Source organism: Agelaius phoeniceus, chromosome 19 (assembly GCF_051311805.1).
Source record: "Agelaius phoeniceus isolate bAgePho1 chromosome 19, bAgePho1.hap1, whole genome shotgun sequence".
NCBI lineage: Eukaryota > Metazoa > Chordata > Aves > Passeriformes > Icteridae > Agelaius > Agelaius phoeniceus.
Window position 1 is genome coordinate 13,712,348 of NC_135283.1, and position 17,995 is coordinate 13,730,342.

The following is a 17,995-nucleotide window of genomic DNA, read 5'->3' on the forward strand; positions in this document are numbered from 1 at the left end:
CGTCGTCGTCCACGAGGCCGTCGGTCACCGCAGGGGAGATGAGCTCCGGCAGCACTGCGTTCCGAGGAGTGCCCATTTGACCGGGAAGGCGGAAGGAGGTGGGGGGGGTGAGTGCAGGGACAAAGTCTGAGAAGTGACAAATTTCAGGGGAAAACCATATCATTCTTGCCGGGGAGGACTGTTGGAATCTCCTCTCTCTCTCTCCGGGTGAGGAAGAATTTCCCTAAACATAATCCTAAGCAGACCACCGCCGAGCACTGCAGGGCCTGTATGTGTAACCATGTAGTGTCTGCACATGTGAAGCTGTGTATTTGTGAAGCTTCATACTGTAAAAGTTGTAAGACGTTAATGTCTTAGGTGGCTGACAGCTGAGCCACTAGAAATACAGAGTAAGAGAGGGAGAGAGAGACAAAGACACATCTGAACTGTCAAATTCCCCCAGCAGCTGTTAGTGGGAACTGCGATGAATCCTGGACCCATTAGTCCACATAGCCCCTCTACGTTGCGAAATATGCCTCCCAGACCCAAGCTGGTTCCAGTGCCAATTCGAGCTGCTTTGACAGTGCCAAGCACCTCCTAAAATCTGCCATCAGGAACCTAGCCCGCTGAGTTTTGCTTACCTGGAGAAAGAGCCGGCACTGGTGTTCAGGGGCCTGTGGCCCAGAGTGGCTTGCTGCACGCCGGAAATTCTGCATTTGGCAGGATACCTCCCAGACCCAAGCTGCCACCACCGCAACGTTAGGCTGCTTTATAAGTCCCAAGCACATCCTGCAAACCCTCTCCAGCTGTCACTCCTTGTTAAGGGTTTGATTGGGGGAAAAATTTATCTTTTTTCATCGCTGGAGTGATTTAAATTGAGGAGAACCCTTCTTTTCACAATACTTTTGGAGATTAAATTAAAGGGCAGAAGCAGTTAATTTGCCATTTTTTCAGTTTCAGTGGGGGTAATTGCCCTGTTTTCTCATTTTTAGGGGTTCACTTGAAGGAAGATCTGTCTTTTTTAGCATTTCTAGGATTTAAATATTTATTTCTGGGCAATTCTTTCTATGTCTTTGGACCAGATATCTCAGAGGAGAGTGAGGTTGGCACGTACTTAGCCTTTACGTTGCCCAGGAGATTTTTTTTTTTCTTATTTTTGTTTATAACGTAGATAGCCCTAATTAGAGGTCCCGAGGAGACTTAGACTATTCATATCATTAGTATTTTTCTCCACTCTACTTAGTCACATGTGAAGTACTACATAGTAACCACCAAGGAAAAATTATGTAAGTTAACAGCAAATTACCCAATTTATCTAGCTATGCTACCTAGACACAAAGTTTTATTTCTTACCTATTTTCTGTTCTTCTGCTCCAAGTAGTTGTAGCAAAAAAGAAAGCGCTGTTATTTTTCTGATGAGCTTTCTTCTATAACAAACCCTTTCCCCCCCTTGAATTTGAGTCAGAGGAGCCAAACAGCTGCAGCTGCTCTGGGGGCTTTTATACCCGGTGGGACTTGCCCCCTCCCTTTTCCCGGGCGTCATGGGAACGAGAGGCGGGCACCATCAGGGGTATATTAATCCCAGCCTTTGTTAAGGGGCTTCACTTTCTCTCTGGGATGTGTTGGGGTAAAAGCTCTCCTCTCATTTCAGTGAAGTGGCTCTTGTAATTTATCTCAGCTTGTTTTCAGCAGGTGCTTTTGGGCATCTAAGGTTTTAGAGGCTTTAAAGGTACTGTGCTGAAAACACCATTAAATGCAGGGTGTGTTTAAGTTCATGAATTTGGGTTTTGTGCTTAGGGGTGGTAAAGCACATTTATAATTTCTGGTTTTGTTCTTGTTTAGTTTTTCATTCCTTTTTAGGAGGAGTACAGCTTCCAGATATTCCAGGTCATGTTGAGTACAACACTTTTTTTAGCAGATTCATCATGTCACAAGAGGGATCTGCCTAGTGTCAAAGATGATGTTTGAGATTGAGGATTGTAACTAGGAGAGGGAGGGTGAGCTGGTATCTGGTTAGGAGTTATTGTTGAGGGGGTTTATTTGAGGGCCCCCCAAGGCTTTTCACAAGTGTAGCAGAGGTATTCACAGGTCTTACACCGCACAAGCTCATCTGCTGTACTTACAGCAAGGCCATGTAACTTTGCCTTTTTCTAACCCAGGTGCCACTCCTAATAACAGCCACAGCTTTGGACTCTGGATGAAGCTGGAGCCTCAAGGACTCAGGCACACTCAGGAGAGGGCGAGTAGCTGATAACACTAAACTCATACGTTGTTTTTGGTGTTCTTTATTGTAGCTGACCGAGAGGCTAACAGGTGATCACGGGGCCCTCTGAGGCAGACTCCTTTCAGGTGCAGTGTGGATCCACATCACCGATCATCCAAAAGATAAATCAGGGCCATGGCCTGGAGATGGGACGATGGGAGAGTAGCAGCTTGGGAGATCTCTGGACAGATTTAAAAAATAGCAGAGGGAATAGCAATCTTCTCCAAGGGGCCTCTTAGGACAGCTAAAGGGAGAGGTTCTACTTTTGATGGCAGCTTTCAGGCGGGCAGCGCAGAACAGTTCCGGTCCACGTCGTGTTGTCTGGTGTACCGTGTTACCTAGTGTGTCTTTGGGGTCCCTTTGGTCAGATATCTCTGCCTTTTCCCCTTGAGGCCCTCACCACAAGCATAACGTGTCGTGTTTAACGTCCCCCTGTTTGTCATGTTCCGTGTCACGGGTGTCCGCACGTATTTGTGCCGGAGCTGCTCTGCCCTGCCCTGCTGCATAGCCTGTTGCAATAGGACAAGTCCCGGGGACTTGCGGTTTGTGGGGTGTTGCCGGACTCTAGATGATATTCCTAGATAGACACAAGATGTTTGGAGCTGTGAAGTTATCCTGCAGCCCTTTGACTTTTGTCCTCGCTTTCTTTCAGATGCAGAAGGATAAAATCCAGGGCAAAATCCATCCACCCATCCTGGGTGAGGAGGCTCTCCCAAGCAGGTCAGTCACTGTTTGTCTCTGCAGGGGGAGTGTAAAGTGTGACTCTGTTACAGCACTGTTCTTTTTGTTTCTAGGAAGTAAAGCTGGACATCAGCAGTCAAGGTGAGGTGGGTGAGGTGAGCATTGAGTAGCGTACAGAAGCAGTTGTTATTGCTCAAGTCTCGTTTTCCGGTGCAACTCTAAGCATCTGTCCCTGTTTCTGTGCTTTAGGCAATCGACTTGGAGTACGTCGAGCCCCAGTCACCAACCGGCCAACACGCCGGGCTTGCCGCTCTCCTGAGCCCTGCAGAAGAATCACGGGACTCGGTGATGAAGCCTCTGCCTTTTCTGCTTAAAGGTGTCACCAGCCTTTGGCAACGGCTGAGGAGTTGCGGTGAGTCGGGGAAGTAGGGAGGAGGAGCGAGGGTCCGCTCAGGTTTCAGCAATGCCACATCGCCTCCTCTCCTCCTACCCCAGGCGTACCCAGCGACAACAGCGTCAGCCTCTGAACACAGCTGAAGCGTGCGGCCCCAGGAGCCGGGCATTCTTAGGAGAATGGTGAGTAGCAGAATTGTTGGGTTTTGGTCAGTGTGCTGCAGAGATCATGCATTGATATTTGATTTTCTTTAATGTAGCTGACTAAGAAACAACAGGAAGCTGTTGAACAGCAGTGCCAGCAGGAACTTCCCAGGTGTTGAGGCAGCCTTCTTTAGCACCTGACACGGACCACATCCCCAGATGTCTGAGAGATAAGTAGAGGGCCACGACCCACAGAGGGGATGAAAGCAGGGCGCAGGGTAGGGACCCACTGGGAGGGGTTTTTGAGTCCCCTTTGGAGATGGGGGTGTCCGTGAAGCGGCCCCTTAGGCCACATGAAAGGAAAGGGTCACTTTTGATGACAGAATTGAGGTGCGCAGCGCAGAGCAGTCCTGGTGTGTATCGTGTTGTTTGTCTACCGTACCTTCTGTGTGTTTGGATTTGTCATGTCCTTTACCTTAGGCCTTTGAGGGGCCTATCAGAAACTGTGGCATCATTGTTAGCATCCGTGATCTCTGCATTCCTTGGCCTGGCACCAATGCCATAGAACTTTTGACTCAGGAGCTCAGACAGTCTGAGATCAGACTCTCATCTCTCTTTAGAAGCATCCGGTCAGCTGTCTTTTCAGGTCTTGTTCTGAGCTGTGTGGCTGTGTGGACAGCCATGCCCCACAAGGATCCATTATGGCAGATTAGGCCTTTTTAGAATATGAGGTTGGGTAGAGGCTTCTGACTGTAGGATTCTCGGGCATCTATGTTTGCAGTTCTTGGAATAAATCATTCCGTTAGCATCTTCCTCCACAGTTCTCTGAGCCTCATCAGCCCACCATCAGTTTCAACTCAGTTATCTCATTTTGCATTCTTTCAGTCCTTGCAGCCATTTTCCTTTCACAGAGATTTCTGTTCCTGTTGTGTTCCCATTGTTTGTCATGTCCTGTCCTGTGTCACGGGTGTTCACACACATTTGTGCTGGAGCTGATCTGCCCTGACGCATAGCCTGCAATAGGGGAAGTCCCGGGGACTTGAAGTTTGTAATGTGGGATGTAGTTGGATTGTAGGTTGGACTGTAGATGGGATTTGTTGATGGACACAAGATGTCTGGAGCACTTAAGTTATCCTGCAACAGTTTGACTCTTGTCCTAACTTTTTTTCAGATTCAGATGGATTAAATCTGTGCCAGAAGGCCCCATCCTGGGTGAGGGAGTTCCCCTGAGCAGGTCAGTCACCATTTGTCTCTGCAGAGGAAGCATAAATGGGTGACTCTGTTACAGCACTGTTCTTCGTCTTTCTTTTTAGGAAGTCCAGGCAGAGAGCAGCAGTCTAGTCCAAGTGGGCAAGGTGAGCATTGAGTAGTGTATAGAAGCAGTTGTTATTGCTGTGATCTCAGTTTCTGGTGCAACTCTAAGCGTCCATTCTTGTTTGTGCACTTTAGGCAATCAACTCGGCATATGTCCAGCTCCCGTCACTAACCGGCCAATGCACTGGGCTTCCTGCAAATGTGAGCACTGTGGAAGTATTACAAGACTCCTTGATGATGAAGCCTTCAAATTTTCTATTTCACTGTCCCATCCTCGTAGCCCTCAGGGATGGCAGAGGAGTTGTGGTGAGTGGAGGAGGTAGGGAGGAGGGGCGAGACTCCACTCAGGTCTCAGCAATACCAAATCACCTCGCCTCCACTTTACCCAGGCACACCCTGCGACAATGGCGTCGGCCTCTGAGCAAGCCCGAAGCGTGCGGCCCGAGGAGCCGCGCGTTCTTAGGAGAAGGGTGAGTAGCAAAATTGTCATGTTTTGGCTGCTGTGCTGCTACCATTGTGCCCTCGTGTTTGGTTTCCTTTCTCTTGGCAGACTAAAGAGACTATAGCCTGGTGTCAGCAGGGACTTCCCAGACGGCACGGCCACATTCTTGTGCTCCTGACACGGATCGGCCCGCCCACCTGTCTGAGAGATAAGTAGAGAGCTACAACCCACAGAGGGGATGAAAGCAGGTTCTGGGTCATGACTCACTGGCAGGGCTTTTTAATTCAGCTTCGGAGATGGGGACATCCAAAAAGCAGGCCCTTAGGCCCCGTAAAGGAAAAGTGTCACTTCTGATCAGTGCCAAGTTTCGCAGGGCAGAGCAGTTCTGGTTTGTATTGTGTCACTTGTCTATTGTGCATTATGTGTTGTTTGGGTATCTCATGTCTTTTACCTTAGGCCTTTGAGGGGCCTATCAGAAACCCTGGCATCATTGTTAGCATCTGTGATCTCTGCATTCCTTGGCCTGGCACCCAGGCCATAGAAGCGATTCTGATACCTGTCTGAGCTCCCCAGCCAAAAGTTCTCCCTTTGGAAGCATCCTGTCAGATGTCTTTTCAGGTCTTGTTCTGAGCTGTATGGACAGCTATGCCCCACCAGGGTCCATTAAGGCAGATTAGGACTTGTAAGAATGCGAGGTTAGGTAGAGGATTCTGACCATAGGATTCCTGGGCATCCATCTTTGCAGTTCTTGGAATAAATCATTCAGTTAGGATCTTCTTCCTTCAGTGTTTTCTGAGCCTCATCAGCTCACCACTAGTCTCACCTAGGTCATCTCATTTGCCATCTTCTCAGTCCTCGTATACATCCTTCTTACCAAGAGATTTCTGTCGGTGTTGCGTGCCCATTGTTTATGTCCTGTCTGTTCGGTGTCATGGGTGTCTGCACACATTTGTGCCAGAGCTGCTCTGCCCTGCCACATAGCCTGGCGTAATCGGACAAGCCCCGGGGAGTTGAAATTTGTAATGTGGGCTGTACTTGGGCTCTAGATGCTATTCCTAGATTGATATAAGGTGTTTGCAGCTTTTGACTTATCCTGCAGGTGTTTGACCTATGTTCTAACTTTCTTTCAGGTGCAGATGCATTGCATCCGTGGCAGAGCACCCCATCCTGGGTGAGGGGGTTCCCCTGAGCAGGTCAGTCACCATTTATCTGTGCAGGGGGTGCGTCAAGTGTGACCCTGTTACAGCACTATTCTTTCTTTATTTTTAGGAAGTATAGCTGGAGCTCAGCAGTCAAGTTCAAGAGGGTAAGGGGAGGAGTGAGCGGTAGCCTTTCTTGTTGCTGAAGTCTCAATTCCTGGGGCAAATCAAGTCTCCATTCTTGTTTTTGTGCCTTAGGCTATCCACTTGGAGCATGCCAAGCTCCCATCCCCAACTGGCTGATGGAGCAAGTCTGCTGCTCTTGTGAGCCCTGTCTTCCAGGTAGCTGTCAGGAACCGACGAGGAGTTGCGGTGAGTCAGGGAAGTAGGGAGGAGTGAAGGTCCACTTGGTTTCCAGCAATGCCTCCGAGCACAGCTGAAAAGTGTGACCTGAAGAGCCGGGCCTTCTTAGGAGAAGGGTGAGTAGCAGACTTGTGGGGTTTTGGCCGATAGGGTGCCAAGGTCAGGCGTTGATGTTTGGTTTTCTTTATTATAGCTGTCTAAGAGACACCAGCCCGGTGACAGCAGGAACTTCCCAGCCGACGAGGTAGCCTTTCTTCGCACCTGACACGGACCAGCATCCCCAGATGTCCGAGAGATAAGTCCAGGGATATGACCCACAGAGGGGATGAAAGCAGGGTGCTGGGTCAGGACTCCCTGGGGTGAGGGGGGGGGGGGGGGGGGGGAGGGGGGTGTTGAGCTGGCTCTGGAGATGACGGTAGCCATCATGCGGCCCCTTAGGCCCCCTAAAAGCAAAGTCTCACATTTGATCCCAGTGCTGAGGTGTGCAGGGCAGAGCAGTCCCGGTGTGTATCGTGTCACTTGTCTTTTGTGTATTATGTGTTGTTTGGGTATGTCATGTCTTTTACCTTAGCCCTTTGAGGGGCCTGTCAGAAACCTTGGCACCATTTTTAGTATCTGTGATCTCAGTGTTCCTTGCCTTGGCACCCATGCCATAGAACTTTAGACTTGAGAGCTCAGGCAGGTATCAGAATCTCATCTCTCTTTGGAAGCATCCAGTCAATGTCTTTTCAGGTCTTGGTCTGAGCTGTATGGACAGCTGCATCCTGCAAGGTTGTTTTATGGCTCATTAGGACTTGAAAGGATGTGAGGACAGGTAGAGGATTCTGACTGTAGGGCTCCTGTGTATTCATCTTTGTAGTTCTTGGACCAAATCATTCAGTTAGCATCTTTTTTCCCCAAGGTTCTCTGAGCCTCATCAGCTCCCCATCAGTTTCACTGCGGTCATCTCATTTAGCGTCCTCTCAGTCCTTGCTGTCACCCTTCTTGTCAAAAGATTTCTGTCGGTGTTGCGTGCCCATTGTTTGTCATGTCCTGTCTGTCTGGTGTCACGGGTGTCTGCACATATCTGTGCCAGAGCTGCTCCGCCCTGCCACATAGCCTGGTGCAATAGGACAAGCCCTAGGGAGTTGAAATTTGTAATGTGGGTTGTACTTGGGCTCTAGATACTGTTCCTAGATTGACATAAGGTGTTTGCAGCTTTTGAGTTATCCTGCCGGTGTTTGATGTATGTTCTAACTTTCTTTCAGGTGCAGATGCATTACATCTGTGGTAGAGAGTTAGGGTTAGGAGATGCCGGGCCTTCTTAGGAGAAGGGTGAGTAGCAGACTCGTGGGGTTTTGGCCGATGTGGTGCCAAGGTCAGGCGTTGATGTTTGGTTTTCTTTATTATAGCTGTCTAAGAGACACCAGCCTGGTGACAGCAGGAACTTCCCAGCTGACGAGGTGACCTTCCTTCACACCTGACATAGACCAGCACCCCCAGATGTCTGAGAGATAAGTAGAGGGCTAAGACCCACAGAGGGGATGAAAGCAGGGTGCTGGGTCGGGACTCCATGGTGGGGGAGGAGGGGGGGATTGAGCTGGCTCTGGAGATGACGGTAGCCATCATGCGGCCCCTTAGGCCCCTTAAAAGGCAAGTCTCACATTTGATCCCAGTGCTGAGGTGTGCAGGGCAGAGCAGTCCCGGTGTATATCATGTCACTTGTCTATTGTACATTATGTGTTGTTTGGGTATCTCATGTCTCTTACCTTAGCCCTTTGAGGGGCCTGTCAGAAACCTTGGCACCATTTTTAGCATCTGTGATCTCAGTGTTCCTTGCCTTGGCACCCATGCCATAGAACTTTAGACTTGAGAGCTCAGGCAGGTATCAGAATCTCATCTCTCTTTGGAAGCATCCAGTCAATGTCTTTTCAGGTCTTGTTCTAAGCTGTACAGAGAGCTGTGCCCCACAAGGATCATTGTGAGCATTGAGTAGTGTACAGAAGCAGTTGTTATTGCTGAGGTCTCAGTTTCTGGTGCAGCTCTAAGCATGTACTCTTGTTCTTTTTATTTTAGGTGGTCCACTTGCAATCTATCTTAGCTGAGCACGACCATGGCAGGTTGGTGCAACCTTAAGGTATTGGTGTGGCATACTTGTCACATTAGGGAGGTTGTGTTTTCACAGTATCTCAGCATGCTTTTTTGCTTTGTTTCTTTGCAGGTGCTGTCGTTGCTCTAGGCATGCCCAGGAACAGAGGGAGGGCAGGTGAGTAGTTGTTTAGGCAGGCTGACTCATAGGTGAGTGTTACACAGCAGCATGCTAAGTGTGTACCTTTTCTCTTTGCAGGTATCTCCCGGGCACTCTCTGGAGTCAAATCGAGATTTGAGGTGAGCTGGGGCAGTGGTACAAAGGAGTCCTGGGGATTACTGTTTTTGAGGGCAATAGTCACCTTTTCTGTTTTGTCTTACGTACCCTGAGGAGGCTCGTAGCCGAAGCTTGGAAACGACAGCACCGAAGCACACGTGGAGAACATCCCAATGTCCAAGCGACCGTGGCTTTTGTCTGCTCGTCTTCCAAAAGCTAAGTGTGGGGGCTACTGGTTGGGAGAAGGGGAAAAACCTTTGCTATCACAGGGGGCAGGCAATTTGATGTCAGCTTAGTGGAGAGGTCTGTAGTGGGACAGGCTCTCTGGAAGTAAAGGGAGAGGGTTTCTCCTCAGCCTCACCAGAGCCTTTGCCGGGCAGGGCAGTTCCGACCCATCCCCAGATTCTCGTGAACTTTGCGTCATCAGCCTTCCTCGACTCAACATCGTCACGGATCTTTCCCCCGAGGAGCTCGCCTTCAGGTCCGGAGCTATTGCCACGGTCACCCGGCAGTCTGCTTCTTTTTCTAGGTTTACTCAGCCTCTTGAGCATTCTCTTAACTGCTTTGCTACTAACCTCTTTTAGTGAGTTACATTTCATCATCATGTGCTATCATCATAGGCCTTTCTTTCCTTTTACATCATTGGCCTCTGGCTCATCTTGCAGTAGGAATCTTGGGTCCATAAGGTGAAAGTGCTGGGCAGTTTCCAATTGTATCTGTTATGTCATCTGTGTCTATGTTATGTTGTCTGTGGTATGTAGTCTGTGTCCATTGTCTTCCATGTAGTAGGCTTTTGTTACGTCTTGATGCTTTATCAGCAGTATTCTGTGCCATATAGGCTGTATTTTACTTACATTCCTTCCCAGATATCGCTTATTCCGGCATCTTTACATTTTACTCTTTGAGACAGGAAGGATTACACAAGGTGTTCTCATCCATCTTTCTTCTCACCACCTGCTTTGGTAGTGTCTTTTTTTCCATGCCATTCTCTTGGACTTCTAGAGGGAGTGTCTTACTCCCTCCTCAGGTGACTGCAGTAGTTCTGTAGGTTCCATCTTCTCAAAGGGTATACGGCTCAAGAGTTAATCTTCCAGAGAGCTATCTCAAGTCCTGGCTTATATTGTCTGTACCTATGTTGGCTCACATTGTGTGTACTTACACTATACATACACTTGCACTGTATGCGTTGGCTTATATTGGGTGTACTTACGTTGTATCACTTAGGACTGGAGCTGCTCTGCCCTGGCATGTAATCACAGTTAGGTAGAACAGTTATATAGATTTTACTGTTCATCTGTCTTCTATGGGATTTTGGGTAGAAAATTTATTGGTCTAGAGGGGGGACCTGTCAGCCACTCGTTGACTGCTTTCTGGTCTCACAGGTCCCCAAGGCTACCGATTTCCACAGAATCTACCATTTGATGTCAAGGAGCGGCAGCCAGAAGATTTGTTGAAGCACGTTCTTCAGTGTCTCAAGTAAGGGCTGCAGTGAGTGTGTAAGTTGGAAGAGTGTGTGAGTGTATGTGACAGCATGTGACTGTGTCTGTCTGTGTCCGATTGTCTCTGCACATGTGAGTGCATTCTGACTGGATTTAAGCTTGTGTGTGTGACTTTTGCCTTTCAGGTTTTTCAACTCATTTTTAAATTTAGAATAAAAAGCCCTCAGCTGTGGTCGTCCCCCCCCCCCCCCCCCCCCCCCCACCCGCTGGGTATTTTTTGTATTTTTTTCCTCAGTCCCGGTCGGTATGTGAGGTGACGTTCATCGCCAAAGTTTGGGTGCAGACCGTCCAGGGACTTGGGTTTTTGTCAGGCAGAAGGATTTTTTGGAGGCTCCTGGGAACCACGTTCCTGGGGACCAATGATTGCTGGGGTGTAATTTAGCAGTTATGATGAGAATGATGGTGAGTTTGTGTAATCTGAAGGGGGTGTTAATGGTAGATGAGTGGTGTTCTCTGTGTGCTTTTGTTGTTTTAGGTTTCCTGTAACAATAAATCAACATGTAATGAAAATAGAAAAAGGTTATCTTGTGTTTAGCTCTGCATTGCTCTGCATTTGCATTAGTTGCTGCATTTCCCTGTATTGCTCTGTATGTAAATTAGACTTTTACCGTCTAGGGATTGTATCTGCACTTGCATTTGTATACTCTGTTTCCATGTATTTTGCTCAAGTGTAAATAAAAACATTCATTTAATAAAGTTGAATCACCCCTAATAAAGATGCTCCCTGCCCTTCCCTACCCCCACCCTGGCTCCTGTCTTTTTTTTGGTGTAGTTTTGTCAGTTCTTTCCACTGTCTTTCTTCCTTTTGCTCCTCACTTTACTTTTCTATTTCTAACTTAATTTCCATCTGTCTCTAACCCTTTGTTTCTGTTTTTCACTCTTTCTGACACTGTGTCTCTGCTTCTGTACCTCTGTTTCCATCTGCTTCCTTTTTTCTGTTTGTCTATTTCATTATTTGTCTGACTCTGTATTTATTTTTCTTTTATATATACTATACTATATTTTATACTTTGCACCTTATTTCTTTTTCTTTATAACTTCCACCCTCACTCTTCTTGCTTCTTTTTCTCCCTGTGTTCTCCTTTTCCTTGGTTTGTCATTTTGCTCTTAGTCTTTTCCTTTTTTACTCTACCCCTAAGTTTTCACTTTAACTCTAATCCTAACCACTTTCTTTTCCCTCTAACTCCTGTCTTTCTTCAGTTTTCCCACCCTTCTTTTCTCTCTGTCTCCGTCTTCTTTTCTCTGTTGCAACCTGAAAACAGCGTTGATGGTAGAATATTGCCTGGGCCTGTGATGGCACCTGTTGGGGGGGAGCTGAAATCGCTGTGGGGCTGGTAAGTGGATGGTGGGGCTGGGACTTTGAATGAAAATGGAAAAGGTACTAGATCTGAGCAACCTGTCATTTTTATATCTGTTCCTTGGTAAATGTTACAAACATCTTTGTTGGCTGCCTTCCTTAAGAGCTAAAATGTGTTTTAAGGTTTAAGTGCCTGGTGAAACATGTGCTGACATTTCTGATGTTGCTTACAGGACTCAGGGGCACTGTGCATGTGGCCAGCTATGCAGAATATTCCACCAGCATGTCTTGAGGAGACAGCCTATGAGCCTGCATTTCTTGTACCATGGGCTCTTTTGCAGCATATTCTACTGCGGCCTTTCACAGGTCTTGGCTGTAGTTTGCAAAATACGATTTTCTTCCACTCCTTGTTTCCCCAGCTGTCACTTGCATTTGAATCAGTGTGCGAGATGAGTGCGTCTGTGGACTGAGGTGAGCTCAGTTCTGCCAGCAGGAGTTTGACAAGACTCCCTGATGCAGGGCATCAGTTCACTCAGCATTACCTGGATGGTTGCATCCTTGTCTAATTTTTTTGATTACAGAAACTCATCATGTGTGTAGATATATATATAAAATAGATATTTTATAGCAGTTGCAGGTAAACTGTCAGGGTTGGTTTTTGAAATATTTTTTAACTAAAATATTGTATAATTATGCATGTGATTTTTAACATTTAATACACAAGAATAAATCTCTTGCTTGTTTTAGAGTCTTGCATTGATAGTCTGTGTGGTTTCTCTTTACCTGTTTCAGGAGAATTCTTAGGAAACCTCTGTACCCTTGAGGCAGTTTTGCTGTCTGTTCTCAATTGTCTTCTGAAAATCAGACCATTCATTGTGCTGTGCAAAACATGTCTTAGCCTCTCATCACATTAATTCTGAGCACCCTGTATGTTTGGTGCTCTGCCTTTTCCTCTGTCCTTCTCCATGGCCCACTCCTGTTCTTCTTTTATTCTGTGTGGTGATTTCCATGCCATTCTTTCTCACTGGATGCTTGTGAACCATTCCCTGTCCCTGTTCTTTTTTAATCCCTCTCTGTAATGCTGCCCATCCCAGTCTGGTTTTCTTTGGTTGGTTGTGTTTTGTTTTGTTTTTTTTTTTTGTTTATGCCTTCCTTATATTCCTTTTATATTCTTGGTGGCTCTCTAGTGCTCCCGTGTGCCATTGTTTCTCCACTGGATCCTTGTGTGCCATTCCCTGTCCCCGTTCTTTTTTAATCCCTCTCTGTTATGCTGCCCATCCCAGGTTTTGTTGTTGGTTTTGGTTGTTTTTTCAACTTCATTCTGCACCCCGTTCTTACTTTTCTTTCTGTGTCCTTTCTGCTGCCCCTCCCTCTTTCTGCCTCTCTCCTGTGACTGTGGGGCTGGGGAGGAACTTCCAGGGGCTGCCCCCCATTCTTGTTGCAGCAGAATCCCTTTTGGGGGCGATGTCCTTGTGGAAAGGGCTTGAATAAAGTGCCACTCTGCTGTCCAGGGCAGTTTGCTTCCTTCTGTGCCTTCTTTGGGGGTCAGGAAGTAAGGCTGAGGGGCTGGAGACTTGGGGGCTCTTATGTCATTTGGGGCACCGCAATGTCCCTAGGAGGGAGAGCCAGGCTGTAGCCGTGATATTTTCTGAGAAATCCTTTCCTTAGTATTTTTTCTCCTGAGAGGCTGAAAGGCCTCAGGAACAAAATGTAAACAATGATTATCTGCTGCTGTGGAATGCAACAGGTGGAGCTGTGAGAATTGGTCTCATGTGGTTGTTTCTAATTAATGGCCAATCACATCCAGCTGGCTAGGACTCTGTCCCAGACACAAGCCTTTGTTATCATTCTTTCTTTTTCTGTTCTTAGCTAGCCTTCTGATGAAATCCTTTCTTCTATTCTTTTAGTATCGTTTTAATAATATATATATCATAAAATAATAAATCAAGCCTTCTGAAACATGGAGTCAAATCCTCGTCTCTTCCCTCATCCTAAGACTCCTGTGAACACCGTCACACCAGGCTGTGATGGAGAAGCAGGTGAGTGGGGAATGAAGGGGGGGGGGTCCATGCTGGGTTACCCTCCCCCAGAGGGACCAAAAGCTGCCAGAAAATTCACACGGAGGAGTGGGTGTAGCACACCAAAACCTGTCAAGTTTTTCCTTTTTATAGGTATTGGCAAGAATTGGAATTTATCTCTAAAACCATTTGGAAAGAATCTATCCGTTCTATTGAATACAGGAATGTAGGAAACTCTGACTAGAGATGCGTAGTCGTTTTGAAACCAATGTTCTAACGTTTTTACCTAGGAATGAACCAATCAAGTGCCCTTAAACCGTAGGAACAGCTGCTGAGGCTGAAGGGAATAAATACAAAAGGCTCTCCGGCAGCTTCGGCCTCCGTTCCCTGCCTGCCCCAAGGTGCGTCCGGCCCGGCCCGGGCAGGGGGGCGGTGCTGCCACCTTGTGGGCACAGAGCGGTACTGTGCACAGAGAGGAGCGGTGAAGCACAGTTAGGAGTGCAAAGGGGCGTGACCGGGCTTGAGCGGCCGCCGTGCGGGGCCGTGGCTGGGAAGAACGACAGCGGCGGGGCCGGTTTCGGCGGGCGGCGGAGGCGCGGAGGGGACAGGGGAACAGAGCTGCCATTTCAAGATGGCGAAGCACCCGCGTACCAGGACTCTGCATGAGCCGGGTCGGGCTCCAGCCACACTCGAGATGGCGGCCGCCGCAGGACTCCGGCAGAGGCGTCGCCGCCGCTCCCTGCCGCCGTTCGCGGGGCTCCGGTGCCGCTGACCCCGCCAACCGTTTTCTCCCGCCGGGAAAAGCAGCAGAAAATGGCGCCGAGAGCGCGGGATCGGCGTCGGGACCGGGTTGAGGCAGCCAGCAAGAGAAACGTGTGAGGAGCGGGGGATGCTTAAGAGTACCACAACAAAGATGGCGGCTCGGGCGGGAGTGGCTTCTGCCAGTACCAAAGATTGCGGAGAGGAAATCCAGGAGCAATGCCTGCTGGCATCCTGGGCTTGCCAGGTAGGTTTTGTACTTGATTGCAAGGCAGTTTTCCTGCCTCTGCAGGGGGTGAAAACTGGAAAGAGAGACAAAAATATCACTTTTTACGCCACATCCAAGATGGCGGCTCAGGGCGGCGCTCACTTGCCCTTCCAATGATGGCGGCAGTGTGCTCATGCGCCTTGGGTAGGGAGAAGAGAGGGCGGTACGGGAAATACCCCGCTCCGTCTGATCGGAAAACTGCTTTCTCCTGGGTCTGGGCGGCATTGAGGTCACAATGAGTTCCAAATTATCCTTGTGCCTCTCCTGTTGTGACTAAGTCGGTGTTCCCTGAGTGGCTGCAGCTCCCTGCGTGTGGAGGGAAGAAGCCTGTGCTGGAGAATGGGAGGAAGGTCCCTGCTGGTTGCTGTGTCCTCGGTGGGCACAGAACTCTGGCCAGATGGCTTGGTGAGTATTGAAAATGTGAAAAATTACTATTTTTGTGATTGACTTTTCGCAAATATTAAAATGAATACTATATGTGTTGTGTTAGAAAGTAATGCTGTATTAATTCTCTTAAGTAGTGTGTTAAATATAGTTTTAGGTTGTAACAAAATGTTAAAATAGAAACTATGCTACGTAGGAGACTTTTTTTAAAGAAAGGACTTGCAGTGAGATAGCAGCCACTGGGCACCTAAATCTTTCAGAGAAAAAGAATTTATTGCTCTCTTATTAGAAGAAATGAACTTCTTCCCGCCTCAAAGGCGCTGTTAGGATTCAGAGGAAGAAGTTGATGATGACCAGACAGAATCCTGTATTTGAATGGAATTTATGCATCATGTATAAGATGTATGAATATGCAACAGGCTGTTGTTTTTAAGGGTTAATCCTTTGTTAACGGGGGTCCTTTTTTGGGCTTATGCTGCCCAGAAAAAGGTACCCGGACATCCGTAACTCTTTGTTTTTGTTGTCTCATATTGTCCTAATTCAAATTGTGCACATTATTATTACTCTAATTGTATTACTATATTTATAACAATTTAATTACTGTTAAACTTTTGAAATTTTAAAAACAAATGATTGGTGTTTTTCACAGGATCAATCCTGCTTCCTTTTCACTGAATTGTTATAATGAGTCATCAGCTTTTAGCCAGCCTCGGTTCAGTTTCTTTTTCATGAATTTTTTTGGTTGTTTTGATCCTGAACTTGCCAAACCCTTAAGTTTGCTAAATTAACCCTGAGCAGGTTCTACAAGCCAATGCTGAGGGGATTGGGGATTGGATAGTTAGGATCTTATGGCCCTTCAAGGGTTGGGTTCACCCCCTGATTTTGGTGCCAAGGGAAACTCCAAGTTAACACGGATCGAAATAGGAAACAGTTCCCTCATCAAAGTCAGCTTTCCAAACCTCTCTTCAGGATCCAAAAGAAATGGGAATGCCCTTGGCAAAAAAGGTGCTTTTGAGACAAAGCAAGCTTAAAATGCCTGTAAGCGGGAAATCCAGGAGAAATGGCTGCTGGCAGACATCCTGGGCTTGCCAGGCAGGTTTTGTACTTGATTGCAAGGCAGTTTTCCTGCCTCTGAATGGGGTGGCACCTGCATCCCACTGGAAAGGGGAGGGAAATAATTCCCCTCCTTCCCTGGCCCAGCCCCGGAGTGGGAGCAGCTTGCCCTTATCCTGGAGTTATCCTGCTCCTGCCCAGCATCCCTCTGGTAGCGTCATGTGCTTCCCAAGCCCCCAGTACTGATGGATCTAAACAAGGAGAAGAGTCCCTGTTCCTTCTCTTCTCCATCCTTGATGTTCCTGGGCCCTGCATCTCCCTGGCTATTCCCTGTCTGACTCCTCATCTCCATCCCACCTTCTCCTGGTCACATCTGAGCCTGAGATGTGTGTAGCAGCAAATCCATTCCTTTAAAGGAAGCCCAGTGCAAAGAGCATCCAGCTGCAGGTATAAGTCTTCCTGCATTTCATTTTTCTCTGTCTGCAGGCTCTGTCTTCCTGCATTTCATTTTTTTCTGTCCAGTTTTGGAGGGTTTCTCTCCGTGCTTTCCTGTGACCCAGATGTGTCCCTTCCTTTGTCCAGATCCAGTGCCAAAGGATTGAACAACTGATGAGTGGGGTCTGGGATGAGAATGGTTCTGCTAAAATTAGGGAAAGAATGCTAGAAGAAAAACGAGCTTCCTTTGAATGTCTGGAATAAAAACACTGGGAAAGGGCAGTTTTTAATTCAATTTGGTGCCACCCCCCCTTTTTTAAGGCTAAAATTCCATGGTGAGCAATCCAAGCCAAAAGATGAAATGCAGGAGTCTTTGATTCTGCAGTGAGCTTAACTTCCCTTTTCTCCTCTCTTTCAGGACAGGGAGAACCACTGAACTCGTCCTGGCCTTTCCAAGGTGTTTGAGCTGCCAAACCAAACTGGTCCTGATGATGGAGGACTTAAGAAATTACTCAATCCAACTAAATGCTTTAAAAAGGGAGATGGTTTGATTATAAAAATATTTCTGCCTGAGACTGGGAAGAGATTGGGAAGAGTTAAACCCCCCAGTTCTGCATAACAACACAAGGATTTTTTAATTCTTTGCCTTTTTTTCCCTTCCTTTGAATGGGTTTGTTTGTTTCCCCTTGGAGACTGCACACACAATAGGCAGATTTTTCAATTAAGCCATTTTTTCCCACTTTTAGTCTTCAATGGAGCCCAGGTGCCAATTGTTTGCTGCTTGGTTTCTGCCTTCCCTTTCCTGCTTACAGCTTAACCCCTTTCTCTCCTTCCTGCGTTTTGGCTGTGACTGGTCATGCAGATAATGCTGATGCAGATGGCTGATAAATAATTATCAAACAGCTTGGGAATGGTCTGTGTCAGGTATCAGTAACATTAAAAAATGCAGTATATGGACCATCAACCAATGAATTTAGCAACAGTTGGATAGTAACCAATCATCTTTCCTTTGAAGCCCTCTTCATAGCAAATTTACTTGTAAAGGGAAAACATTTGGTTTTTATTTTAAAAAATACTACAAATCACCAACAGCCAGGTTAAGTGAGCATGGAAGACTGACAAAGACATTGTAATGTTTTTTCTTTTAAATCCCTCATAACCCCATCACGTATTGGGGAGGCAGCTCAGTGAGTTTCAGCCCACAGCTGCCATCCTGTGCT

At 47.3% G+C, this 17,995-nt stretch overlaps 3 long non-coding RNA genes across 11 annotated transcripts; all 3 read left to right on the plus strand.

The window, feature by feature from the left end:
• Positions 1–3,176: 3,176 nt before the first annotated feature.
• On the plus strand, positions 3,177–7,050 carry LOC143695486 (uncharacterized). Its single transcript, XR_013184719.1, has 10 exons — positions 3,177–3,335; positions 3,419–3,499; positions 3,577–4,694; positions 4,774–4,815; positions 4,910–5,080; positions 5,164–5,244; positions 5,325–6,409; positions 6,486–6,522; positions 6,614–6,834; positions 6,912–7,050. It is a non-coding gene; the product is annotated as an uncharacterized LOC143695486 (long non-coding RNA).
• Positions 7,051–7,110: 60 nt separating this feature from the next.
• LOC143695505 (uncharacterized) lies at positions 7,111–12,614 on the plus strand. Of its 9 annotated transcripts, none has more exons than XR_013184760.1 (9): positions 7,111–8,032; positions 8,110–8,209; positions 8,772–8,817; positions 8,919–8,963; positions 9,045–9,085; positions 9,177–9,591; positions 10,445–10,538; positions 11,762–11,895; positions 12,092–12,614. It is a non-coding gene; the product is annotated as an uncharacterized LOC143695505 (long non-coding RNA). The 9 variants fall into 9 exon arrangements; XR_013184763.1 differs by having other exon boundaries at positions 11,824–11,895; XR_013184762.1 differs by having other exon boundaries at positions 9,177–9,543.
• Positions 12,615–14,221: 1,607 nt separating this feature from the next.
• On the plus strand, positions 14,222–17,739 carry LOC143695494 (uncharacterized). The gene is made up of 3 exons (XR_013184728.1): positions 14,222–14,882; positions 15,182–15,308; positions 17,194–17,739. It is a non-coding gene; the product is annotated as an uncharacterized LOC143695494 (long non-coding RNA).
• Positions 17,740–17,995: the final 256 nt, after the last annotated feature.